Here is a 27,819-nt window from a genome sequence, read left to right as displayed (position 1 = left end):
ACGATCTTCCATAGGTTGTAGTCAATGGATTGGATGAAGATCCTTATCCTTTCTTTCCAGTAGGAATAGTTCTTCCCGTTGAAGAAAGGTGGTCGGTTGTTTGACTGACCTTCAGTGAGGGTGTAGGCAACTGTGGTTGTGCCCAAGTTGTTCGCCATTGGATCTTTGCTCCAAGCGGTTAAGCTTGATTCTTGAGACCTTTGCTCTGATACCAATTGAAGGTTGTGGTAGGCTTAGAGAAGGGGGGGTTGAATCTATGCCTTCCTTTTTATAGTTGCTGTTTTGACCCCTTTTAATCAAAGTTACAAATCTGATTCTGTTTGAACTCAGCAGCGGAAATTTATGAGACAATTTATTTTTGTCTCATGAATATCAGAAAACAGAACATGACAGAGAAGAAAAAGCTAACACCAGCATATATCCTGGTTCGGTTGCTTTGTGCTATGCAACCTACATCCAGTCTCCTCCACAAATGTGGAAGAATTTCACTATAGTTAACAGTATTACATACACCAATTTCACACTCAAGTTCTAACCTAACTTGACATTGGCTATGCTAACACCTAACTATTTACTCTTAGTGCTAACCCAACTAAGAAAGGGATACCAAACAGGTTCAAAATACAAGACACTTAACCAACCTAAAGAAATATGAAAATAACTCTAGGCTTTTCTCTCAAGTGTATCTCTCAGCCTTTTTCCACTCATGGCTTTTTCTCAAGATTTCTCACAATGACTTTTCTCTCAAGAAATTACAGAAAGATAAGCTTAGAAAAGTACATCACAATCAGAAAAACATGAAGGATATTGACTTCATCAACAGCCTCTGTGCTATGCAAAAAACCAGATTAGCAAGCCTCTGATTTAGTTCTTCATACTGGCGGAATGCACCTTTGAATAGGTTACACTGTCCAGTTAGTTGAACTTCTTCAAAGAGCTCTTTCAGAACAAACACCTCAAGTTCACTGGTTATCTCTCCTTACTTCAGAATGAACAGCAAGCTTCTTTTTATCTCCTAGCATGTTCCTTGGTTCTTCCTCCAAGGTCAACATCTTGAGCCTTGAGCTTCACCAACCACAGATTCACTTTTTCTCCTTAATCATCAAAGTAGAACCTTTCCTTCTGACTTTTCCAACTTGACCGAAAGCCACAAAGGAGTAACCGAAATTGTTTTCCAATGGTCAACCAAATCTGAACCCTTGAACACCAACTTGGTCCCCAAGTTTTGATTAAGACCGTAGATACACAGCAGAATAGGGCAGAGAACAACTTTCCCTTCAAAGCCATTTTCGGATAGAGCAGAGAGTAGGGAAGAAAGGATGAAGATCTGATGCATGCAAGATGATATGGTTTACCTTTCTTAAGCTTGATTTAGCTTGGGATTTCTGTTTTAGCTTCTGTGCTTCAAGCTTCAACTCTCTCTCTCTTGCTTCTTTGGTTAATGGCTTATGGAAGAAGCTTTTCTTCTCTTTCTCTTTCTTGCTTTTTCTGAAATCTTGATGTGACTGGTGCGCGAAATTGTGATCACTACACAACTTTGCACAACTAACCAGCAAGTGCACTGGGTCGTCCAAGTAATACCTTACGCGAGTAAGGGTCGATCCCACGGAGATTGTTGGTATGAAGCAAGCTATGGTCACCTTGTAAATCTCAGTCAGGCAGACTCAAATGGGTATCGATGATGAATAAAGTATAAAGATAAAGATAGAGATACTTATGTATATCATTGGTGAGAGCTTCAGATAAGCGTATGAAGATGCCTTCCCTTCCGTCTCTCTGCTTTCCTACTGTCTTCATCCAATCCTTCTTACTCCTTTCCATGGCAAGCTTATGCAAGGGTTTCACCGTTGTCAGTGGCTACCTCCCATCCTCTCAGTGAAAATGTTCCTATGCTCTGTCACAGCATATGGCTAATCAGCTGTCAGTTCTCGGTCAGGCCGGAATAGAATCCAGCGATTCTTTTGCGTCTGTCACTAACGCCCCGCCTGCTAGGAGTTTAAAGCACGTCACAGTCATTCAATCATTGAATCCTACTCAGAATACCACAGACAAGGTTAGACCTTCCGGATTCTCTTGAATGCCGCCATCAGTTCTCGCCTATACCACGAAGACTCTGATCTCACGGAATGGCTGGCTCGTTTGTCAGGCGAGCACTCGGTTGTCAGGCGATCAACCATGCATCGTGTATCAGGAATCCAAGAGATAAACACTAGAGCCTTGTTGCTTGTAGAACAGAGTGGTTGTCAGTCACTTTGTTCATAAGTGAGAATGATGAGTGTCACGGATCATCACATTCATCAAGTTGAAGAACAAGTGATATCTTGGACAAAGAACAAGCGGAATTGAATAGAAGAACAATAGTAATTGCATTAATACTCGAGGTACAGCAGAGCTCCACACCTTAATCTATGGTGTGTAGAAACTCCACCGTTGAAAATACATAAGAACAAAAGTGATCATTGGTTTCGGCCCCAGAGAGGGAGCCAGAAGAACCAAGATGAAAATACAATAGTAAAAGGTCCTACTTATAGAGAACTAGTAGCCTAGGGTGTACAGAGATGAGTAAATGACATAAAAATCCACTTCCGGGCCCACTTGGTGTGTGCTTGGGCTGAGCAATGAAGCATTTTCGTGTAGAGACTTTTCTTGGAGTTAAACGCCAGCTTTTATGCCAGTTTGGGCGTTTAACTCCCATTTTGGTGCCAGTTCCGGCGTTTAACGCTGGAATTCCTGAGGGTGACTTTGAATGCCGGTTTGGGCCATCAAATCTTGAGCAAAGTATGGACTATCATATATTGCTGGAAAGCCCAGTATGTCTACTTTCCAACGCCGTTGAGAGCGCGCCAACTGGGCTTCTGTAGCTCCAGAAAATCCACTTCGAGTGCAGGGAGGTCAGAATCCAACAGCATCTGCAGTCCTTTTTAGTCTCTGAATCAGATTTTTGCTCAGATCCCTCAATTTCAGCCAGAAAATACCTAAAATCACAGAAAAATACACAAACTCATAGTAAAGTCCAGAAAAGTGAATTTTAACTAAAAACTAATAAAAATATACTAAAAACTAACTAGATCATACTAAAAACATACTAAAAATAATGCCAAAAAGCGTACAAATTATCCGCTCATCACAACACCAAACTTAAATTGTTGCTTGTCCTCAAGCAACTGAAAATCAAATAAGATAAAAAGAAGAGAATATACTATAGACTCCAAATTATCAATGAAACTTAGCTCCAAATTAGATGAGCGGGACTAGTAGCTTTTTGCCTCCGAATAGTTTTGGCATCTCACTTTATCCCTTGAAATTCAGAATGATTGGCTTCTTTAGGAACTCAGAATCCAGATAGTGTTATTGATTCTCTTAGTTAAGTATGATGATTCTTGAACACAGCTACTTTATGAGTCTTGGCCGTGGCCCAAAGCACTCTGTCTTCCAGTATTACCACCGGATACATACATGCCACAGACACATAATTGGGTGAACCTTTTCAGATTGTGACTCAGTTTTGCTAGAGTCCCCAATTAGAGGTGTCCAGGGTTCTTAAGCACACTCTTTTTGCCTTGGATCACAACTTTATTTCTTTCTTTTTCTTTTCTTTTTCTTTCTCTCCTTTTTTTTTCTTTTTCGTTTTTCTCTTTCTCTTCTTTTTTTTTTTGTATTCACTGCTTTTTCTTGCTTCAAGAATCATTTTTATGATTTTTCAGATCCTCAGTAACATGTCTCCTTTTTTTTCATTCTTTCAAGAGCCAACAATTTTAACATTCATGAACAACAAATTCAAAAGACATATGCACTGTTCAAGCATACATTCAGAAAACAAAAAGTATTGTCACCACATCAAACTAATTAAGCTAGTTTTAAGGATGAATTCGAAATCCTGTACTTCTTGTTCTTTTGTAATAAAAACAGTTTTCATTTAAGAAAGGTGATGGATTCATATTCATAGCTTTAAGGCATAGACACTAAGACACTAATGATCATAAGACACAAACATAGACAAACATAAGCATGAAAATTTCAAAAAACAGAAAAACAAAGAACAAGGAAATTAAAGAACGGGTCCACCTTAGTGATGGCGGCTTGTTCTTCCTCTTGAAGATCCTATGGAGTGCTTGAGCTCCTCAATGTCTCTTCCTTGTCTTTGTTGCTCCTCTCTCATGATGAGAGGGGTCTCTTGTATGCTCCATCCTTTTCTTAGTGATGGGCTTGAGGTCATGCCTTCTCAGTTGAACCGGCTTCCCTCTTGAATTTCTCTTCCATTGGGCGTCCTCTTCACAGATATCTATGAGGACTTGGTCCAACCTTTTGATCAAAGTTGACCCTTCTTCATGGCCACAACTTCATAGAAGTGGTCTTGATGAACCCTTGAGATGAATCTATCCATCTCCCATGACTCGGAGGTGGAAGCTTTTGCCTTCCCTTTCCTCTTTCTAGAGGTTTTTCCGGCCTTAGATGCCATAAATGGTTATGGAAAAACAAAAAGCAATGCTTTTACCACACCAAACTTAAAAGGTTTGCTCATCCTCGAGCAAAAGAAGAAAGAAGAGAGTAGAAGAAGAAGAAATGAGGAAGAAGGGAATGGCTTTTGTGTTCGGCCAAAGAGGGGGAGAAGTGGTGTTTAGGTTGTGTAAAGATGAAGGGGTGAAGAAGGGTATTTATAGGAGAGAGGGGGGATAGGGTTCGGCCATTATGGGTGGGTTTGGGAGGGAAAGTGGTTTGAATTTGAAGAGAAAGATGGGAGTTGATAGGTGAAGGGTTTTTGGGGAAGAGGAGTTGAGGTGATTGGTGAATGGGTGAAGAAGAGAGAAAGTGGTGGGGTTGGTGGGGATCATGTGGGGTCCACAGATCCTGAGGTGTCAAGGAAAAGTCATCCCTGCACCAAGTGGCATTCAAAATCACGTTTTGAGCCATTTCTGGCATTAAACGCCGGGCTGGTGCCCATTCCTGGCGTTTAACGCCAGGTTCTTGCCCTTTTCTGGCGTTTAACGCCAGTCTGGTGCCCCTTTCTGGCGTTAAACGCCCAGAATGGTGCCAGACTGGGCGTTAAACGCCCAACTGCTAGCCTCACTGGCGTTTAAACGCCAGTGGGTTCTTCCTCCAGGGTGTGCTGTTTTTCTTCCTGTTTTTCATTCTGTTTTTGTTTTTTTTTCAATTGATTTTGTGTCTTCTTATGATCATCAACCTACAAAATAACAAAAAATAACAAAAGAAAATAGATAAAATATAACATTGGGTTGCCTCCCAACAAGCGCTTCTTTAATGTCAATAGCTTGACAGAGGGCTCTCATGGAGCCTCACAGATACTCAGAGCAATGTTGGAACCTCCCAACACCAAACTTAGAGTTTGAATGTGGGGGTTCAACACCAAACTTAGAGTTTGGCTGTGGCCTCCCAACACCAAACTTAGAGTTTGACTGTGGGGGCTCTGTTTGCCTCTGATTTGAGAGAAGCTCTTCATGCTTCTTCTCCATGGTGACAGGGGGATATCCTTGAGCCTTAAACACAAAGGATTTTTCATTCACTTGAATGATCAGTTTACCTCCATCAACATCAATCACAGCCTTTGCTGTGGCTAGGAAGGGTCTGCCAAGGATGATAGATTCATCCATGCACTTCCCAGTCTCTAGGACTATGAAATCAGTAGGGATGTAATGGTCTTCAATCTTCACCAAAACATCCTCTACAAGTCCATAAGCTTGTTTTCTTGAATTGTCTGCCATCTCCAGTGAGATTCTTGCAGCTTGTACCTCAAAGATCCCTAGCTTCTCTATTACAGAGAGAGGCATGAGGTTTACACTTGACCCTAAGTCACACAGAGCCTTCTTGAAGGTCATGGTGCCTATGGTACAAGGTATTGAAAACTTCCCAGGATCTTATTTCTTTTGAGGTAATTTCTGCCTAGACAAGTCATCCAGTTCTTTGGTGAGCAAAGGAGGTTCATTCTCCCAAGTCTCATTTCCAAATAACTTGTCATTTAGCTTCATGATTGCTCCAAGGTATTTAGCAACTTGCTCTTCAGTGACATACTCATCCTCTTCAGAGGAGGAATACTCATCAGAGCTCATGAAAGGCAGAAGTAAGTCCAATAGAATCTCTATGGTCTCATTTTGAGCCTCAGATTCCCATGGTTCCTCATTAGGGAACTCATTGGAGGTTGGTGCACGCCCATTGAGGTCTTCCTCAGTGGCGTTCACTTCCTCTCCCTTCTCTCCAGATTCGGCCATGGTTATGGCTTTGCACTCTCCTTTTGGATTTTCTTCTGTATTACTTGGGAGAGTACTAGGAGGGAGTTCAGTAACTTTCTTGCTCAGCTGTCCCACTTGTGCCTCCAAATTCCTAATGGAGGACCTTGTTTCAGTCATGAAACTTTGAGTGGTTTTGATTAGATCAGAGACCATGGTTGCTAAGTCAGAGGGGTTCTGCTTAGAATTCTCTGTCTGTTGCTGAGAAGATGATGGAAAAGGCTTGCCATTGCTAAACCTGTTTCTTCCACCATTGTTGTTGTTGAAACCTTGTTGAGGTTTCTCTTGATTCTTCCATGAGAAATTTGGGTGATTTCTCCATGAAGAATTATAGGTGTTTCCATAGGGTTCTCCTAGGTAATTCACCTCTTCCATTGAAGGGTTCTCAGGATCATAGGCTTCTTCTTCAGATGAAGCATCCTTAGTACTGCTTGGTGCATTTTGCATTCCAGACAGACTTTGAGAAATCAAATTGACTTGTTGAGTCAATATCTTGTTCTGAGCCAAAATGGCATTCAGAGCATCAATCTCAAGAACTCCTTTCTTCTGACTTGTCCCATTGTTCACAGGATTCCTTTCAGAAGTGTACATGAATTGGTTATTTGCAACCATTTCAATGAGTTCTTGAGCCTCTGTAGGCGTCTTCTTCAGATGAAGAGATCCTCCAGCAGAGCTATCCAAAGACATCTTGGATAGTTCAGAAAGACCATCATAGAAAATGCCTATGATGCTCCATTCAGAAAGCATGTCTGAAGGACATTTTCTGATTAATTGTTTGTATCTTTCCCAAGCTTCATAGAGGGATTCTCCATCCTTCTGTCTGAAGGTTTGGACTTCCACCCTAAGCTTACTCAATTTTTGAGGTGGAAAGAACTTTGCCAAGAAGGCATTGACTAGCTTTTCCCAAGAGTCCAGGCTTTCTTTAGGTTGAGAGTCCAACCATAATCTAGCTCTGTCTCTTACTGCAAAAGGGAATAGCATCAGTCTGTAGACCTCAGGGTCAACCCCATTAGTCTTGACTGTGTCACATATTTGCAAGAACTCAGCTAAAAACTGATGAGGATCTTCTAATGGAAGTCCATGGAACTTGCAATTCTGTTGCATTAGAGAAACTAATTGAGGCTTAAGCTCAAAGTTGTTTGCTCCAATGGCAGGGATAGAGATGCTTCTCCCATAGAAGTCGGGAGTAGGTGCAGTAAAGTCACCCAGCACCTTCCTTGCATTGTTGGCATTGTTGTTGTTTTCGGCTGCCATATCTTCTTCTCTTTTGAAGAATTCGGTTAGGTCCTCTACAGAGAGTTGTGCCATAGCTTCTCTTAGCTTTCGCTTCAAGGTCCTTTCAGGTTCAGGGTCAGCTTCAACAAGAATGCCTTTGTCTTTGTTCCTGCTCATATGAAAGAGAAGAGAACAAGAAAATATGGAATCCTCTATGTCACAGTATAGAGATTCCTTGAGGTGTCAGAGGTACAGAAAAATAGAAGGAAGAAGTAGAGAATTCGAACTTAATTAGATAGAGTTCGAATTGTGCATTGAGAAGGAGTGGTACTCCATAAATAGAAGGATGTGGAAAGAGAGGAAGAAATTTTCGAAAATCAAGTGAAGTATTTTGAAAACATTTTTTTTAAAAAAAAAAATAATTAATTTTCGAAAATCAAGAGTGAGAAAGAGATCAAGAAATTTTTGAAAAAGATTTTTGAAATGAGAAATCAAAAAGATATGATTTGAAAACTATTTTGAAAAAGATGTGATTAAAAAAGATATGATTGAAAAGTTATGGTTTTTAAAAAGATATGATTGAAAAGATATGATTTGAAAACAATTTAAAAAGATTTGATTTTAAAAATTAATGACTTGCCTAACAAGAAAAGATGTGATTCAAACATTAAACCTTTCTCAACAGAAAAGGCAACATACTTAAAATGTTCAATCAAATCATTAATTGTTAGTAAGTATCTTTAAAAAAGGAAAGAAATTGATTTTGAAAACATTTGATTGAAAAGATATGATTTGAAAAAGATTTGATTTTGAAAAACTTTGAAAACTTGAAAAAAATTGATTTTGAAAACAAAACCCTCCCCTTGTGCCATCCTGGCGTTAAACGCCCAGAATGGTATCCATTCTGGCGTTTAACGCCCAAAATGCTACCTTTTTGGGCGTTAAACGCCCAACCAGGTACCCTAGCTGGCGTTTAAACGCCAGTCTGTCCTTCTTCACTGGGCGTTTTGAACGCCCAGCTTTTTCTGTGTAATTCCTCTGCTGCATGTTCTGAATCTTCAGTCCCCTGTACTATTGACTTGAAAATAGAACCAAGATCAAATAAACAAGGCATGCAAGACACCAAACTTAAGATTAGACACTAGACTCAAACAAGAAACATAAAATATTTTTGGTTTTTATGATTTTTATAATTTTTTTGTGCTTTTTCGAAAATTATATGAAAATAGAAAATAAAGGTTTCAGAATTCTCAATTTGAATTTCCAAGAATCATTGCAATGTTAGTCTAAGACTCCGGTCCAGGAATTAGACATGGCTTCACAGCCAGCCAAGCTTTCAAAGAAAGCTTCGGTCCAAAACACTAGACATGGCCAATGGCCAGCCAAGCCTTAGCAGATCATTGCTCCAACAGCAAGATTGATAGAAATCAACAAGCTCTTGTGATGATAAGTTGAAACCTCGGTCCAATAAGATTAGACATGGCTTCTTAGCCAGCCAGACTTCAACAGATCATCATGAAACACTAGAATTTATTCTTAAGAACTCTGAAGAAAAAAAATACCTAATCTAAGCAACAAGATGAACCGTCAGTTGTCCATACTCAAACAATCCCCGGAAACGGCGCCAAAAACTTGGTGCGCGAAATTGTGATCACTACACAACTTTGCACAACTAACCAGCAAGTGCACTGGGTCGTCCAAGTAATACCTTACGCGAGTAAGGGTCGATCCCACGGAGATTGTTGGTATGAAGCAAGCTATGGTCACCTTGTAGATCTCAGTCAGGCAGACTTAAATGGGTATCGATGATGAATAAAGCATAAAGATAAAGATAGAGATACTTATGTATATCATTGGTGAGAGCTTCAGATAAGCGTATGAAGATGCCTTCCCTTCCGTCTCTCTGCTTTCCTACTGTCTTCATCCAATCCTTCTTACTCCTTTCCATGGCAAGCTTATGCAAGGGTTTCACCGTTGTCAGTGGCTACCTCCCATCCTCTCAGTGAAAATGTTCCTATGCTCTGTCACAGCATATGGCTAATCAGCTGTCGGTTCTCGGTCAGGCCGGAATAGAATCCAGCGATTCTTTTGCGTCTGTCACTAACGCCCCGCCTGCTAGGAGTTTGAAGCACGTCACAGTCATTCAATCATTAAATCCTACTCAGAATACCACAGACAAGGTTAGACCTTCCGGATTCTCTTGAATGCCGCCATCAGTTCTCGCCTATACCACGAAGACTCTGATCTCACGGAATGGCTGGCTCGTTTGTCAGGCGAGCACTCGGTTGTCAGGCGATCAACCATGCATCGTGTATCAGGAATCCAAGAGATAAACACTAGAGCCTTGTTGCTTGTAGAACAGAGTGGTTGTCAGTCACTTTGTTCATAAGTGAGAATGATGATGAGTGTCACGGATCATCACATTCATCAAGTTGAAGAACAAGTGATATCTTGGACAAAGAACAAGCGGAATTGAATAGAAGAACAATAGTAATTGCATTAATACTCGAGGTACAGCAGAGCTCCACACCTTAATCTATGGTGTGTAGAAACTCCACCGTTGAAAATACATAAGAACAAAAGTGATCATTGGTTTCGGCCCCAGAGAGGGAGCCAGAAGAACCAAGATGAAAATACAATAGTAAAAGGTCCTACTTATAGAGAACTAGTAGCCTAGGGTGTACAGAGATGAGTAAATGACATAAAAATCCACTTCCGGGCCCACTTGGTGTGTGCTTGGGCTGAGCAATGAAGTATTTTTGTGTAGAGACTCTTCTTGGAGTTAAACGCCAGCTTTTATGCCAGTTTGGGCGTTTAACTCCCATTTTGGTGCCAGTTCCGGCGTTTAACGCTGGAATTCCTGAGGGTGACTTTGAACGCCGGTTTGGGCCATCAAATCTTGGGCAAAGTATGGACTATCATATATTGCTGGAAAGCCCAGGATGTCTACTTTCCAACGCCGTTGAGAGCGCGCCAATTGGGCTTCTGTAGCTCTAGAAAATCCACTTCGAGTGCAGGGAGGTCAGAATCCAACAGCATCTGCAGTCCTTTTCAGTCTCTGAATCAGATTTTTGCTCAGATCCCTCAATTTCAGCCAGAAAATACCTGAAATCACAGAAAAACACACAAACTCATAGTAAAGTCCAGAAAAGTGAATTTTAACTAAAAACTAATAAAAATATACTAAAAACTAACTAGATCATACTAAAAACATACTAAAAATAATGCCAAAAAGCGTACAAATTATCCGCTCATCAGTGACTTGATTAGAAGGAAGAAGAACGTTGCTTTTAGTTAAGCAAGAGAGAGGGAATTTCAATTCTGAAACCAGTTCGGGCTTGGATCGGGTATTAGTATGCATGGCCCGATTTAATTTCTTTGGTTTCTTCCTTTGCTTTTGCTTGGGCTCTTTATTTTGCTTTCAGCCCAATATTCTTTGCTGAATGCCTTTTATTCCATTTGGGCTATTAACATTTGGCCTGCAACAATAAACAATTAGTTAATAAGTAGATATAATTAATCAACACTAATTATTTATTTTGTCCAAAAATAATGTTTGTCATCATTAATTAATTTAGTTAATTTCTTAACTCAACAGCTGTGACAGAGCATTTGGATCATTTTCACTGAGAGGATGGGATGTAGCCATTGACAACGGTGATGCCCTACATACAGCTTGCCATAGAAAGGAGTGACAAAGATTGGACAAAAGCAGTAGGAAAGCAGAGATTCGGAAGGAACACAGCACCTCCATACACTTATCTGAAATTCCTATCATTGAATTACATGAGTAACTCTATCTTTATTTTCTGTTTAAATTTATTATTATTATTCGAAAACCCAATAATCTCTTAATATAGTTGAATCCGCCTGACTGGGATTTACATGATGACCATAGCTTGCTTCATACCAACAATCTCCGTGGGATCGACCCTTACTCACGTAAGGTATTACTTGGACGACCCAGTACACTTGCTGTTTAGTTGTGCGGAGTTGTAACAAAGTGTGATTTATGTTTGAGAGCACTAAGTCTTTGGAGCCATTGTTGATGATCACAATTTCGTCCACCAAGCGGCAATCAAAGACACTTACAACGAGGAGGACAGAGGAGCAGTGATGACTAAGGAGAGCAAATCGGCGACAAGTTCAAAGATTACAGCCTCACCAGAGAAATATCGAGAATCGAGATCGAGTTAGAGCAAGATCGAGAAGAGAGCGAGAGCAGATCAAACAAGAGCTATATTGAGATTGAAATTCAGTAAGATCAATGTCGAAGCAAACACACGAAGGAATATATGATTAGATTGAACCGTGAGCGAGATTTGGATTTAAGAAATGAGAGATTTTGATTTTGTGAGCAGTGTGTTTTGTTTCCTTCTGTAAATATGAATAAGTGATTAGAAAAAGGTAACACTTTTTAAAAATTTAAATATATTTACTAACATTTATAAATAAATGTTACTTAATATTTAATTTTATGGTTATTACTAACACTTTAACAACTGTTAAAAGAAAAATGTTACTAAATCTTTAAAATGTTGTAGTGGCGGTTAGGTTTTCCAGGGGTTTGATGTGAAAGAGGATAACGGTTAGTTATTTAGTTATGAATATTTGTGGTATATATATATATATATATATATATATATATATATATATATATATATATAAGATTTTATTCACTCTACAGAAATATGAAAAACACTTCACATAGATCTTCACATGATACATGCATGCCAAGAAAAATAGTTCAATTCGGCTGAATCCTTCGATTCAGAGAAAATAATACGTGCAATTGAGTAATGAGAATAGAAATTTTAATATTAATTTGTATTACGGTATGATTTTCATTGAATTAAAATTATAGGTTTAGTTTAAACTCTGATCCTCTTTGTATTTATATATATCTCAGTGTAAGTGCACAACACCGATCCTTCAATTTTAATCATTGAAATTTTAAAATTATATATATATAAAATAGCTTTAATTTTATACTATAATCGGAAAATTCCCTCCTTAATTAAAATGGCCTCATTAGAGAATTGATCCTTAATCCCAAACGTTTAATACTTTATTCTCAAAATCAACGTATAAATTAACCGACTCCATTTCTTTAATTAAAGTTAGACAAAAACCTAAAAATTGGTAAGCAAACAAACCATTCCCCCATTTAGCTTTAATCCTATTCGTTTTCCTCAAAAAATTCCCTGGCTGATTTGTTATTAGTAAAGTTATCATATCTTAAATGAGTTTTTAGAAGGTCAATAGTTTTTTGGCCGATAATATACTTATAAAAGTGATGTAAATTATAAAATATGGATTTTGTTAGATAATTGATTTTTTCGGCTAATAATCAGCCAATAAGGTAGCGGATGAACAAATATTAAAGGAAGAAAAAGAAAAATTAAAAAATGTACCAATCTTTTGTTAAAAAAAAATCTTAATATTTTATATTATATATATTTTGGGTTTCATATGGGACAATCATATATTGGCTTGTTGTGAAAGCATGCCAACGTGCGATTATTCTTAATGTTACATCGGATTAAATAAGCAACCATCATTTTTGGATGTGTTCTCCGAATAACTTTATTTTGTTTTATTATATATATTACACTTACACATAGTATGGGCGAAATCTCAATATGTAATGGGTCATGCTGACATGGCTTATCAAGAAAGCTGAACAATGCAAAATATATATACTTTGTTTTGGAGGCTGAGGATTGGAATTGTGAAGAAAGCATCCGTTATCTTTAGCTTAAGAAAATGAGGTATCTAGTACACCTTCATCATTATAATATTACGTAAACCTATACATGCACGTACGGATTTAATACTATTTTTCATTATAAGAAATATACGAGGCACTTTACCTACCCTATATATATAGCTCTTTTTTGTAGAGAAATAAAAAGTTGCAATGCATGTAGATCACTGGATTAGAAAAGAGATTTTAATCAGGGTCTGATAGGCAGGATATTGTATTTAAAAAAAAATGTATGGAGCAGCTGAGGCCCAGCACAGTTGGCATATCTGTCCGCCTCATACAATGCTGCACCCGGGTTCAAATCCCAGCTGAGGCTGGTTGTGGTTTAAGAACCTATGATACCCATGGTTGTGTGTGTGAGTGTGTTGTGTGTGTGTGTGAAACATGGGTGAAATGCCTAGGATTGGGGGCTGTCTAATCCACTTGACCAAAAAAAAAAAAAAAATGTATGAAAACCACCATGCCCCAATATTACAAATTGTGGTTTAAGAACCTATGATACCCATGGTTGTGTGTGAGTGTGTTGTGTGTGTGTGTGAAACATGGGTGAAATGCCTAGGATTGGGGACTGTCTAATCCACTTGACCAAAAAAAAAAAAAAAATGTATGGAAACCACCATGCCCCAATACAAATTAAATTGACAGCGGTGTTATACGAACAACAAGTAACAATTTTCAGTAAGTACATTCAGGGCGCTACTCACAGAAAAACATCTTTTCTTAATTTAAAAAAGGGAAAAACAACACTTTGTACCTATAAACTTTATGAACGCTGACAAAAATACCCAATAAAAAAGCTGACAAAAATACCCAATAAAAAAAAAACTAACATTGTATCCATCAAAGATGGATTCCGTACGACAAAAGTACCCAAATCCTAAATTTATGTTGACTTTTTAATAAAATTCCAGAATTACCCCATCTTCTATCTTCAACCCCTCTCCTCTTCTTTTTCAAATCTCAAACACCTCCATTACCACTACCTTAACCACCTTTTATTCTCTACTACTCTACTAACTACCACTGCCGCCATCTTTTCACGCTGACGATAACAAAGACGACAACAAGGCAACCAGACAATCCATCCGTTCCCACGCAACGCGCAAGGTCCTGTGGTGCAATTCAACTCCTCCTAAGTCCACTTCAACCTCATGGACTCTATGGAAATAGGTCCTATATTTACAACAGTACAAATTACAAATTTATTATATAATTAACGAAATTGAACTTTCTCATTCTCCCAAATCACCACCATCATGTGCAAGATTCCTGTGTTACTCACCTTCGACCCCACCAAAGCAATCTTGCCAAAGTTTCAATTTTTAGCATCCAAAGGTGCTTCTCCTTCTGACATTGTATTGAAAGTGATGGAGGAATGGTGGTGATGATAATGACGGTAATAGAGTGTTGATAGGATTTGAGATTGGAGAAATGATGATGAGAAGTAAAATTAAAAGTTAAAGTGAAGTTGTTGTTGATGGCCGTGACAGTGGAGAAGGAGAAAGATGAGGCTGACGGTTGGTGACGGTGGCGGTGATGATGGTATTGGTGAAGGAGGTGGTAATATTGATGAAAAGAATAAAGAAAGGGTTGAAATTTGCTTAAAGGGGTATTGAGATTAGGGTTAGGAAAATGAAGGTGTTTGAGATTTGGAAAAGAAGAGAAGAGGGGTTGAAGATAATGGTGAGGATAATTCTGGAATTTTATTAAAAAGTCAACATAAATTTAGGATTTGGGTACTTTTGTCGTACGAAATCCATCTTTGATGGATACAACATTAGTTTCCTTCTTTAATGGGTACTTTTGTCAGCGTTTGTAAAGTCCATGGGGTACAAATGATTGTTTTTCCTTTAAAAAAGCTTCAGGGAGGGAGAAGCGTGAGTTCGTATCAGATGAGTTGGGAACGATGATCCGGGTCGAGTGTAGTGACGGATCTAGAAAATTTTGATAGTAGGGTGAAACATATATAACATGATAATAATTTTTATAATAAAAATATTATGTTTACATAAAAAATTAGCTATTAAATTATCTACTATAAATTTGTATATAAATACATATATCATTTAACTTATTTTTAATGTGTATTTTGTATTTCAAAATTTATATTTTAAGATTTATTCCGTACAAGTGATTATTTTATGTATACGTAGCATAATTGTTCTTATAATTATATTTTGTCATTACAAAATATGATTAGGTTTTAAAAGATCTAATTACAAATTAAAATACTAAAATAGTAATTTAAATAATAACATATAGTTTAAAATTTAATTTTTTATATTTCATATTTTAAAACCTTGACAATATAATTAAAATGTCTTTTTTTGTATATGTCGTTAAACAATCATTTAAAACTCAACTTTTATACAATTATATTCATAGTTGAAAAAGTTCATTTAATTAGTGTAGTTATTATGAAAAAACTAAAGCTAATTTTAAAAGAAGAAATATAAATGGATAGATAATATTCTTTTGAGTCGATTTATAAGAAAGAACATCAATCTTATTTAAATGTGAAACTTAATCATTATAATAGACATCTAATATAAAATTTAAATTAGCTATTAAGTATCGAAAGTTGAATAAAAAATTATTGTGGGGTTAATTTAATAATTTAGTGGAGGTAAATAAATATTATTATTATATACTACTCAATAAAATTCTAAATTGTAGTGGAGACGTTTACCCCCGGAAAAAGATCCTCTCCAGTTTTTTAACAATTGATAGAATCCAGTGTGATTTATCACCTTTGATTCTATGAGTGGAACCAGAAATAAATAAGAGAGAGAGTGCAATGAATGGTTAAATTGAACACTGGATACCATCCAGTTTTTTTCTCACTGGAGAGGATCCACTCCCTTTACCCCCACACCCTAAAGAGTGGATCCGTCCCTAATCGAGTGAGACTAGGTAGGTTCGAGTTTATGGGTAAGTTAGCTCTCAGATGAATTTGGTCTCTTTCTGTATGTTTGGATTTAATTAATAAAAAAAGGATATTTTAAATCATATAAAAAACAAAAGTCCACAAAAAATTAAAAAAAATAGTTAAAATTATATAAAAATTTCCATATCAATAAAATAAAAAAAATACATTTGGTCCAATACTACACTATTTGATTTAAAAAAGAAAAAACCACAAAAAAAATTCGTTTATAACTAAATAAAAAACCGTTAAAGATAAACTATATTTTTATTTGACCAATGCCATATATTGAGCATTAATTAGTGGAGTTAATGTGTCTTTAAAAAAATATATTTTTTTTAGTCTTGATATTAGTGGCCTTTAAATTTAATTAAGTTGACTAAAATTTAATAAAAATATTCACATGTGCGTACGTCTTTTTTTTGTGTTTTTAATTAATGTAGTACATAAATTTTTGTTAAAAATTACAGAAATTTATTAATAGACACAGATTTTTACATATAACACAAAAATTTATTTATATAATATTAAAATTTTTTATACATAATATATAAATTTTTGTTGTACAGCTAAACAATTATTTATATTGCTGCTATTCTTTTATTATTTTTTATACTATTTTTTTACTTTTAATCTAATAATTTTGTGTGGAATTTTGATAATATCGAATATCTTAAATGTATTTTGTTTGTTGAATGAGCTAATATTTTAAATTTGTTATTTTTCAAAAACTTTTGTACTGATAATCATATTACAAAATTTTTATGCTCACTTGTTTTGTTAAACATATATAAGAGAAAGAAAAGGAGGCAAAATAAAAAAAAAGAAAGATGAGGAGGAGGGATTAAAAGGAGGTAGTGGTGATGACAATGATGATGATGATAATGATGTCGATGGAGGAAGAAAAAAAAAAGAGAAAAAAAATCAAATTAGAGAAGAAGAAAAAGTAAAATGTAAAAATAAAAAAGTGTACCTATGCTACAAAAAAAATGCTAAGCAATTACTATCGGATTTATCGTCGTCTTGGATTTGATAGTATCAACAGCACTGGAAATTATTTATCGGCGGATTATTTTTGTCTTACGCTAATTATTGACGAATTTTCTGTCAGTTTTTTCAATAGATTTGTCAATACTAAGTTGATGATTACCAACAGATTAATCCGACAGTAACTTTAGCGCCATTTCAAGTGTCTAGGTGCCAAGTTACTGTTGAATTTATACGCTGATCACTACTAGAAATAGGATTTTTTCAGACGAATTTTGAGAAGAAATTGAAATAAATTTCGAACAAATTAGAGACAAATTTTTTCTTTCAAACAAAATTGGTACGGATTTTTTTTTGTCTCAAAAAGCCTTGTTGCTAATTTAAATTTTGTCTAAAATTTCGTCCGAAATTTTTTTCAGACGATTTTGTGAGAGATTTCGAATAGGCATTTATTTGCTAGATTTCTAATTATTATGATGTATTTTAGACGAATTTTAGACAGATTAGCCAACATAAAAATAACGTATTTCAGACAAATTTCAAACATAAAAATATTAATTTTTAGACAAATTTCAAACAAAAAATATACTTTATTATAGACAAATTTCTAATGAATTTAGTCAAATATATCAAATTTTTTTCGAACAAATTTTAGACAAATCAAATATTTCTTTTCAATTAAATTTCAGACAAATTTAATTTAAAAGAATTTACGTATTTGAAACAAATTTCATACAAAACAAAAAAATATTTTCGCACAAATTTTTTACAAATTTAATATAATATTTCAAATAATTTTCATACAAAATAATTTGCTATTTAATAGATAAATATTTTAGAAAATAAATTATATTCGATCTGCTTTCTATATTAAGACCATCATAATCATTTTTTTCATATTATATCATCCAAATTCTAAACACATAATAAAATCATGAAAAAGTTAATTACCATAAAAGAGTTATAAAAATATTTATTATTAAAATACTTTTGTCCATAAATGTAATCAAACTAAAATAAGAAAAAAAATACTTAAACTAAAACAAAGAAAGCCTTTAAAAATGTCAAATATCATGAATAAAATAAAATGTACTAACTAAATCACCTAAAAATTTCTTAATCTAAATCAGAAAAAACATATACTCCAAATATCAATCACTCATGTTATTATCACTAGAGCCTGTCCCAAGCTCATCTTTCGTAGGATCAGACAAGGTTGAAGGAAGTGGCAGATTCAACTTTTTATACAAAGCATGAATTGTCTTTTCAGTAGAACCAATTCTTTTCTGTTGAACTCTTAGTTGACGTCCTTGATCTTTTAACTTGTACTCAGCATCTTTCAACTTAACCTTTTGCTCTTCATTGATCATTTCTTGCTCTTTTGCCTTTTTTTTCCACATGTGAAGTTCTTGCTCAATATTTAGATTGTCTTTGGATGTCTCTGAACAATTTCTGGAATCCAACTTTGAAGAGAGATCTAAACCAAAAGCAGCTTTCTTTTTTCCTTTTGTCACAACTTCGTTCCAAACAGTATAATCATCTGGTATATCTAGGCCTTCCTTAGATGCCTCAACATCTCCCTCATTATCCAAGAATAAAGCTACTTGAGAAAGTTCTGTCTTTCGCTTTTTGAATTCATCCTACAAAATCAATTCATGTTAATCGCAACTAAATATGCCATGAAACAAATACTAACATATAGTGAAAATTAGCAATTGAAAAAAAAACAAAAAGAAGAACAAATTAAACTAGCACCACATACAATGACTTTCTCAGATCTTTCATCAATCCAACTTTTGTCTTTTTTGGTGTGGTATTTAGTATAAACCTCCTCTAGAAAAGGTTTTACTCCCGTAGCTTTCTCCTATAATATAACAGTTTTAATCGATAGGAAAGAAAAAAGAATAAGCAAACAGTGCACATAATAAGAACAAGACTAAAAATAAACTATTTTTATCTTACCATTCTGCGTGCATGTTCACCCATAGATATGGAACCACCAGTATGCATGGAACTTCCAGTATTTGATGCTCGATTCACAGTATTTGCTGCTGACCAGTTCTTAAATTTTGAATCTGTAGCAAAATAATGTAATAGTTCGTTGACGCCAAAAGGGTTCAGGAATATATTTTGGTACATGGTTAGAGTCTTTTGAATAATTGAGTCTCTCCTGATTCATCAACCCTCTTAATCGAGCACTCCCTTTAATCTAAAAAATTTGACGAATTCTTGCATTGTGTTGAGATTCCCACATACAATTTTTCTATAAAAGAAAACAAACATATATATTGAATTACCTACTATGTATAATATCAAAATAACAAAAAATGATAATAAATACTTACTTTAAATTCAGTAAACCACAAATCTCGTATTTGTTCACTGGCATGTCCCCAAGAAGGGTAGAATTCTGAAAATTTGCTTTTAATGGCATTTGTTACATGACGAACAGCAGTACATGGATTAAACCTATAAGAAGTTCAAATAATGAGTAATTACAAATGTATTCACAATAAAAACAATATAGAGAGAACGTTAAAACACAAAAGTAGTTGTTGTACTTACTCATTGCCAAAAGGCACTATTTTCAAGAGCCCTTCTTGAGTGACAAGTTCAACTTCTTGAGTAAGAGATTCATCTTGATGATTTTTATCCGATGAGTGAGCATGATGTAAATTTCGTTCATTATTAGGAGCATTATCAAATGATTGAGGTTGGATAGGTGAACAGTATGGTGATTCAGTTGGTGATGGTGATGGTGATGGTGTATGATTGGCATGGGAAGATAGTAAATTTCTCTTGAATTTTTGTGGTGGCTGCAAAGAAGAGGGTGGTAATGCTGAAGGCTTTTTAGATACATGTGAAGGAATTGGAACTCGTGATTTTGTAGGTTTAGGGTGTGAAAGCTTAGTTTTGTGTGCACTAATTACCTCCTTATTAACAGAATTTTGTACTTTAATTGACAAGTATTTTTTATTTTTTTTAGAACCTGACATCTAAAATAACAAAAGATTTATAAGATTAGTAAGACATTGCATTTAAATTTCAGTAACATGTACATCATCGAAAGAATTAAAAAAAATAACAATGTAAAATAATACATAGCTGCCAAAATAATCAATGAGGATGTAAAATAAAGTGCTACTATGCTTTAGTACTAAACTACTAATATATATGTACACATGAGCATTTTAAGAAGTTCATAGCAAGGATAATACTATATTTGTGAAAGGAGCAGATTGTGTGAAAGGTGGAAACAGAAAATACTATAAATTAATTGATCACTATTTATGTTACTACTTAGTAATATCATTCTAACTCAATAATTTTCTCCTAGTTTTTCGTTACCAATTCTAACAAGGCAGCAACATGGTTCATTTACAAGCACTCAATTCAACCAAAACAATAATCGCAACAGACATACTCAAAGTAAATCCAACCATTAAACTATAATCACAATAATATCAACGATAATTATAATTTATAGTCAAAAACCAAAGTCAATTACATCAAATAATCACATAATAAAACGCTAGATGTTTTAGCAACAAAATTCCAGTCATAAATACCTTTTTCTCCTTTTTTTATTAAAATGCATGATTATGCCGTAGTCTTCACTAAAATATGTGTGCGTATAGCTTGTTACTGACTCCCGCTTTCCTAAAAAAAAGCCGTACAAAGGATACAATCAAAAAGTTATATATGATAAAAGCCATTTTAACAAAAAAAATTTGTACATAAATTATGTTTAACGTAAAACCTGGTTAAATTAGTAGATAATTAGTCAATAAATTACTTTTTAATAAGGAGAATTAGAAATGCGAATATTATATCAAATTAGGGTAGAGTTCATTGAAACGAGAATTTTGACACTAATTTCAAAGAAAACGGTCCAAAATTGGACCGAAAGGACCGAACTGGTTGAACAGGATCCAAACCGGGCTGTCGGTCCAACCGGACCAGCCCTTTTAAGTGAACCCAAGCCCTTCGTCCCCTTCATTCCAACAGAAACGGAACTGAAGCACGTTTAGGGGAGAAGAGGGTGAGACATTACCGAAACTCTTACGGTGGTTTCCGATTCCCGTAACTTTTCCGTCCGAGCTCCGATCGCCGCACCGTTTGTGGCCACGTGTCCACCACGTCGAGCTCTACATTTCTACCGGAACAATTTCACTGGTAGCTTTTTTAATCACTCTCAGCCCTCTTTTTCTCTAATTTTCGAATTTTTAATGGGAAGGTTGAATTTCTTTAATTTCTGATGTTTTAGGATCCAATTAGCTTGAGAAAAATGTTCACTCTTGCTTATGTGAAGCTTGGATAAGGTGAGGATACGATAATTCTATTTTAATTTCATTGAATTTGAGATTTGAGTATTAAATTGGGTATATATGTGTTATAAATGTGTATTAGGTTGTGAATAAATAATTGGAGCTTGAAATTGTGAATACTGGAACTTGGAGGAAGCTGATTAGTTGAGTTTTGAGGGGCTGCCTTGGTTTTGAATAAATAGCTTTGGTCGTTACGTGGAAATCGGCCAAGGTATGGTTTAGGTTTCTTGCATTTAATATAATATTTGTGAAAACTTAGGCTAGATGACCATAGGATAAGTTGGAATGCAACTGTATATTTAATGTTTAGTAATGGGTTGATGAATATGCTTGGTTTGGTTTGGTGATTTGTTTGTAAGATGATATTGGTGACTAGTTGGATCTTTGAAAGGATATGTGATTGAATTGTTGATTATATGGCTATATTTGGTTTGGTTGAATGATGATTGATGAAAAGATATGGAGCTTGTTGAGGATTATTGTTGTCAATTTGGATTGGTGGTAATAGGTTTGAAAATAATTGGAATGTAAATTTTGAATGAAAAATGAGGTATTTTGTGTTAATAGCCTAGGATTTGTGAACTATGATTTTTAGTTGAATTTTGGTTATTGGATTTGAATATTGTATGAGTATAATTGTTGATCTTAGGTATATTTATTGTGATGATTGTTATGATGATGAGAAAAGATATGTTGAATCGAAAAGAATGCAGGTTTAGACTCGAAAAGAGTGGCAAAGTCTGAGTTTTAGAGGAGATGCTGCCGAAATTTTATAAAAATTAGAGATTTGTTTATATGATTATTTAAAAAGATTTAGATTCAAAGGTTATATGGTTTGATTTTGAGTTATTAAGAAAATGAGTATGTTTTAAGTTTGAATCATTTAAAAAAGAATGAATTATGTTTTGAAATGGAACTATTGATGGATGGAATGGGAGGTGTGGCAATGAAGGATAATAATTGAATATAATTGATGTATGATGATGAATGAGATGCGATTGAGAATGATGTGGATGTTGATGAATTATAATTGAATTATTTATATGGCTTATGAATTTGAATGATCTGAGATACGAGATTCCCTGGATTAAGTACCGTGGCTTGCCACCACATGTACCAGGTTGAAAACTCGATACTCTGTTGACCCTACGACGTAAGTGTGACCGGGCACTATATAAATTCCCGGGAATGTTACCCCCATTGAGCAATATTGATTATTTGAGAAAAAGGTATGCATAGACTCTTGGGAATGCACGTTGGGGGACAATCTAAGTACAATTCAGACTTGTCGGGTTGGCTGGATAACTTACAAATGAGCCTCATCAGCCATAGGACAGGCATGCATCATATGCGTATTACTTGAACTACTTGCTTGTGCTTTAATTGGGTGTGCCTATATGTACTTGCCGTGTTAAATGTGTATTTGTTACCTGCAGTAGCTGTAACCTTCTTGTGCTTGCCTTTGTCTGTCTACTTGTCTGTGAAAATACATGATGGAGTTGGAGGTATGGAGGAATGGCAGTATGGGACTTAGATTTAACGTTAAGTTTAAATTAGGTTTAAATATTCTTAGAAAACTACCTCTTATGGCTTCTATTTAATACTTTAAGCTCTACAATCTGAGTGTCGGCGTTCTAGGATTGCCTTTGGCATTTCCAGGACCTTATATATTATGTGTGTGGCACCTTTACTATACTGAGAATCTCCGGTTCTCATTCCATACTATGTTGTTATTTTTCAGATGCAGGTCGAGAGGCATCTCGTTAGGCGCCTGGACTCTTGAAGTAGAGTGGTTGCTGGGTAGTTTTGCTGTACATTGATGTATATATGTGTATTTAGTTTTCTCTCCGCATAACTTGTTCTTTTTTATTCTCTTAAAGGTTTATGGAGAGGCAGGATTGTGTATATGAACTTTTGGGTTTTGGATATATATGTATATATGTGTAAATATTCTCCGGCGAGTCTTGACTTCACGGGCTGAGTTAGGAGCTTGTTATTTTGTATCTTTGGCACTCTATTCCTACTTCTATTATCTTATGTTTAATAGTTATGGTTTTCTTAGCACGCAAGTAAACTCGTTTCTCGAGCGTTGCGCTTTTATTTCGCGATTTTTATTTCCTTTATTCTTCAAGGCTCCTAGCATATTATAATCTTCTGCTATTATATATATATATATATATATATATATATACACATTTTATTTTAGAGGTCGTACTTCCACACCACCTTTGTTTTACGACTTAAGCGTAAAACTCTGCGTGGTAGGGTGTTACATTTAAGAATCTTAATTCATCCTTCTATTAGTTCTATTTCTAATCATAACTCTTCTCAATATATATGTAATAGATAATAATAGATGACATATAAATAGTCACTTCTCTTATGGAGTTATAGATTGTCATCCCCAAAACAAAAATAAAGAGAAACTAATCAGATGGTATTATAATATATTTTTGGTATAACCTATTAATTTGAGTCCTATTAACCTTTTAACATACTGGTTGTTACATGATTTTATCCAGCCAGTGTTGTCACACCAGATGTTATAAGTATAAAAGCCAATGCCGAGTTTCCTTCTCACATCAAGGGTGAGGAGTTATCCAAGAATCTGCCTGGTGTTATTGGCAAAATTTGTCCTGTATATAGTGCAAGACTAGAAGGTGTACCGTTACAACGAAAATTAGCAAAAGTCAGCAGGAGTAATAATAGTTCATGTTCAAAGAAGCCACGAATATCACAATTAGAAGATTTTACTAGACCTAATGGGATTGAGGAGTCAAAGGATAGCTCTGATAAGCTTCGATTGCAGGATTTGAAGTGTACTTCTCCAGGTATTTTCTCCTTAAATAAACTACCAATTACTTTTGTATCTTTAAGCAGTTAACTTTTTCCTTTGACTTTATTTTGGTATAGATAAAATCTAAGTATCAAAGCAGAAAAGCAATGCTAGCAAGCGTAGTGATAGGAGGAACTTTAAAATCCCATCTGTTAAGTCAAAATTTGAGTCATCTATGAAGATGGGTGCATCCATGTTCAGTTCTACCTGTGGAGGGAACAACTTTTTTGGTATGTAATTATTAGGCCTATTGTAGTCTTTTTTCATAAAGATCCTATAGTTACCCATCTTCATAAAATTAATGTTTTCTTGTATTTATTTACTATGCATCCTACATATACACATTGTGATTGGTCAAGGTGTTTACAACATTAACAAGTAGGCATTAATTAACTTACCTATAGTTGTCTTGTTGACTGTTTGAATCTTGAATTTTGAAATCAGTATTGTTTTGCTTATGTTCACCACTCAAAGGCATTTTATAAATGTTCTTTTCTTCCCACTTAGAGAACTGTATAGAGTCATCTATCTCAGTTCTGTTTTCAATTGCATTTCTTATCTCTAAGGCAGCATGTTCTGCAAACATATCAAAACTACAACCCTACCAATACAATTTTATATGTTCAACAGAAATACCTAATATTTTATATCTAACATAAAGCTTCCCTTAACAATCAAATTAATAATGAAGAAAGGAAATTATCAATGAACAAAGCTGAGAAACAAACACTACTCACAAAAATTAGAACCTTGCAGAGGACGCACAAAGAGAAGAGGAGGCACGAACAATCTAGCGAAGGGGCAGTGTCTAAGGCTGGCAGGGGCGCAGGTTCTGAGACCGGCGGAGGTGAGCACATGCAGGAGGCGGAGCGGTTGTTCGCAAGTGAAGGCTGGTACCTGGGAGTGCGATTGACGATGGTGGAGGTGGTCTGAGGTGCGAGATTGAAGGTTGGAGTGGTAGATGTCTGAGACCAGAGACAGGAGGCAGAGCACGAGCGGCAATGCACAGAAAAAGGCAGAGCACGCAGAAGGGGAGCGAAGCACGAGCGGCAACCACAGACCGGAGGCAGAGCACGCAGAAGGAGGGAGAAGGAGATGAAGAACTTACCAGAAAACGGTGAAACCAAAAGACAGTTCTGAAAAAAGGTTTGGTTTTTGACAAGGTAATCTAGGTAGCTATAATATGAGGGAGAAAGCACTCAAAAACTAAATCCCCTGAAACTAAAATGTGGTTTTGATAAAGTTTTTATTTTTGGCGCAAAAAGTGAAATTTAATAAGTGGCATTGAAATAACTATGTATAGCAAATTTTTTAAAATTAAAATTATATCTAATTTTTAATATCAAATTAAAAAAGATAAAATTACAACAAAAATATATTCAATAAGTTATAGAATAGAATATTGATATCTAAAAGATAGGTATTTTAAAAAAATTATATCTAAGAATAATTTTAAAATATTTAAATTAAATTATGTTCTTAAACCTTTGTTATATAATAATCTGAAAAGATAAATATTTAATAAATTTAATATTTGAAATTAAATTTTTTTTATATTACTAGATAAGATAGATAATCACAAAAAAAAAAGATAAGATAGATAAGATAAGATAACTGCATCGAATTATATAAACGGGAGCTAGAGACTCTTTAGTTACATTTTTTATTTCACACACATATACGATAAATCCTACAGTAGTTTTTTTTATCAATTTATTTTAGGACATTTAAGCCACAAATAGTATCCAAATTAAAACTCTTGTTAACAAAATTTATAGCAAAAAAATCCAAAATGACTAAAAATCAACAAATTATTTTATTAAAAATAAATAGTCTGAATATAATAAAATTTCACAAAAGTAGAATACAATGAATTAGACAAAAAATATAGATTCCTAAACCCTACATATCTCGATAATTGTCGTCGTCGTCGAGGTCCCCCTGCTGAGGCGGCGGAGTAGGTGCTGATGTCGGTGCCCCACCAGTAGCATTGCCACTAGAACCAGTAGCATTGCTGACTCCAGCGCCGCTGGCTCCAGCACGTGTCTGCTGATTGTACAAGTCCATCTGCTCTTGCAAACGATCTAGCTGCTTCAGCTTCGCCATTAGGTCCGAGCTAATGGCAACAGCTCCTCCCACGACTACAAGAAGGTGGTTGTACCTCTGCTAATACTACTTCGTGTAACACTCTAATTAGTCTAAGCTTTATCTCGCATCGTAAAGCAAAGGTTAATCAAAGGTTACTATAGTTCTAAAGATTATACATATAATATATAGAAGAAATAATATAATCTAGAAGTCCGATGAAGGATACAACTCAAAAACAGGATTTAAAAAGCGCAAAACGTACCAACGAGCTTCTAACTTAAAGCACAAAAAACTGATGTAATATAACAAAAGATAATAGTATAATAATATAAGAATCTAGCCACGGCTCGCGTAGTTTAAGCCGGCTAGCCATATATACAGACAAAACAGAATCTGAAGTTAAAACAGCTTATACAAGTTTTTCTCTCTCAAAGTAATGTCGCTAGGCAAAAGCAAAATTCAAAAGTGAGAGATATATACAAAATAAATCAAAAGACTCCAAAAGTATCATGATCCTCCGCTTCTGTCACCATCCAAGCAACTCACCGAGGTGGGTTTAACCTGCATCTGAAAAATAACAACAGAATATGGTATGAGAATCGGAGGGTCTCAATATGGTAACATTGCCCAGTGATGTAAGATATAAAACCTCAGGACACCAAAGGCAATCTTAGAACTTCATATCCATCACAAGATTTATCTTAAAGCATACTAAAACAGTGAAGCAAAACTTAAACCATAATACAATAAAAGGGTAATCTATCTTAGGGGGTTTTCTATTCTAACAGTTTTTCGCTGTCCCACAGCCTTCACCAACCTATCCTCCGTGCGATCCCATCGCCACTGCCTTCTGAACCTCCTCAATCCCAGTAGAAAACACAGATAAATTTCAATACAAGTAAAACACAACTAGAAGTATATAAGGCAAGTAATTCAAGTAAGCAATTAGGCATGTTATTCACTTAGGCATACAATTACAAGTCGGCAAACCAAACAAACAGATAGAAGATGCACATGATGAATGCCCGTCCTATTGGCTATGATATCACATTGTCGGTTTAACTGCCAACCTGACACATCTCTATGGAGATGTCGCCCTTCGGAATCATCATTGGGAACCCCCAAGATATGGTGCTCGGATCACCGTCTAGGATTTTGTGCCTGTACACTCTATTGATCCGAAGGGATGTGAGCGGGATACTCTTGCCACAGACCTCACATCTTAACATAAGTGGGATTAACCACCGTCCTTACGCTGCCGCTGCTACCTCAACAGGCGGGATTAACCACCGTCCCTGCCGAGCGCATAGCGTCTCAACAATCTCAGTATAAAAATGATACATCAGTGGATTTAAGAAAATATTTTTAGTATATCATGGATCCATCATCTCATTCCGAGTATTCGACTCATCTCAACAACCGTCAATTCA

The 27,819-nt window shown here is 35.5% G+C and overlaps 1 non-coding gene across 1 annotated transcript; it reads left to right on the top strand.

Moving 5' to 3' along the window:
• The first annotated feature begins 6,983 nt into the window (after nucleotides 1–6,983).
• Nucleotides 6,984–7,091, top strand: LOC130953728 (small nucleolar RNA R71). Its single transcript, XR_009075894.1, has one exon. It is a non-coding gene; the product is annotated as a small nucleolar RNA R71 (small nucleolar RNA).
• The last annotated feature ends 20,728 nt before the right edge of the window (nucleotides 7,092–27,819 follow it).

The sequence above is a fragment of the Arachis stenosperma genome, chromosome 1, assembly GCF_014773155.1.
Source record: "Arachis stenosperma cultivar V10309 chromosome 1, arast.V10309.gnm1.PFL2, whole genome shotgun sequence".
NCBI lineage: Eukaryota > Viridiplantae > Streptophyta > Magnoliopsida > Fabales > Fabaceae > Arachis > Arachis stenosperma.
The sequence above is the reverse complement of the archived record's forward strand: the minus strand, read 5'-3'. Positions and strand labels throughout refer to the sequence as shown.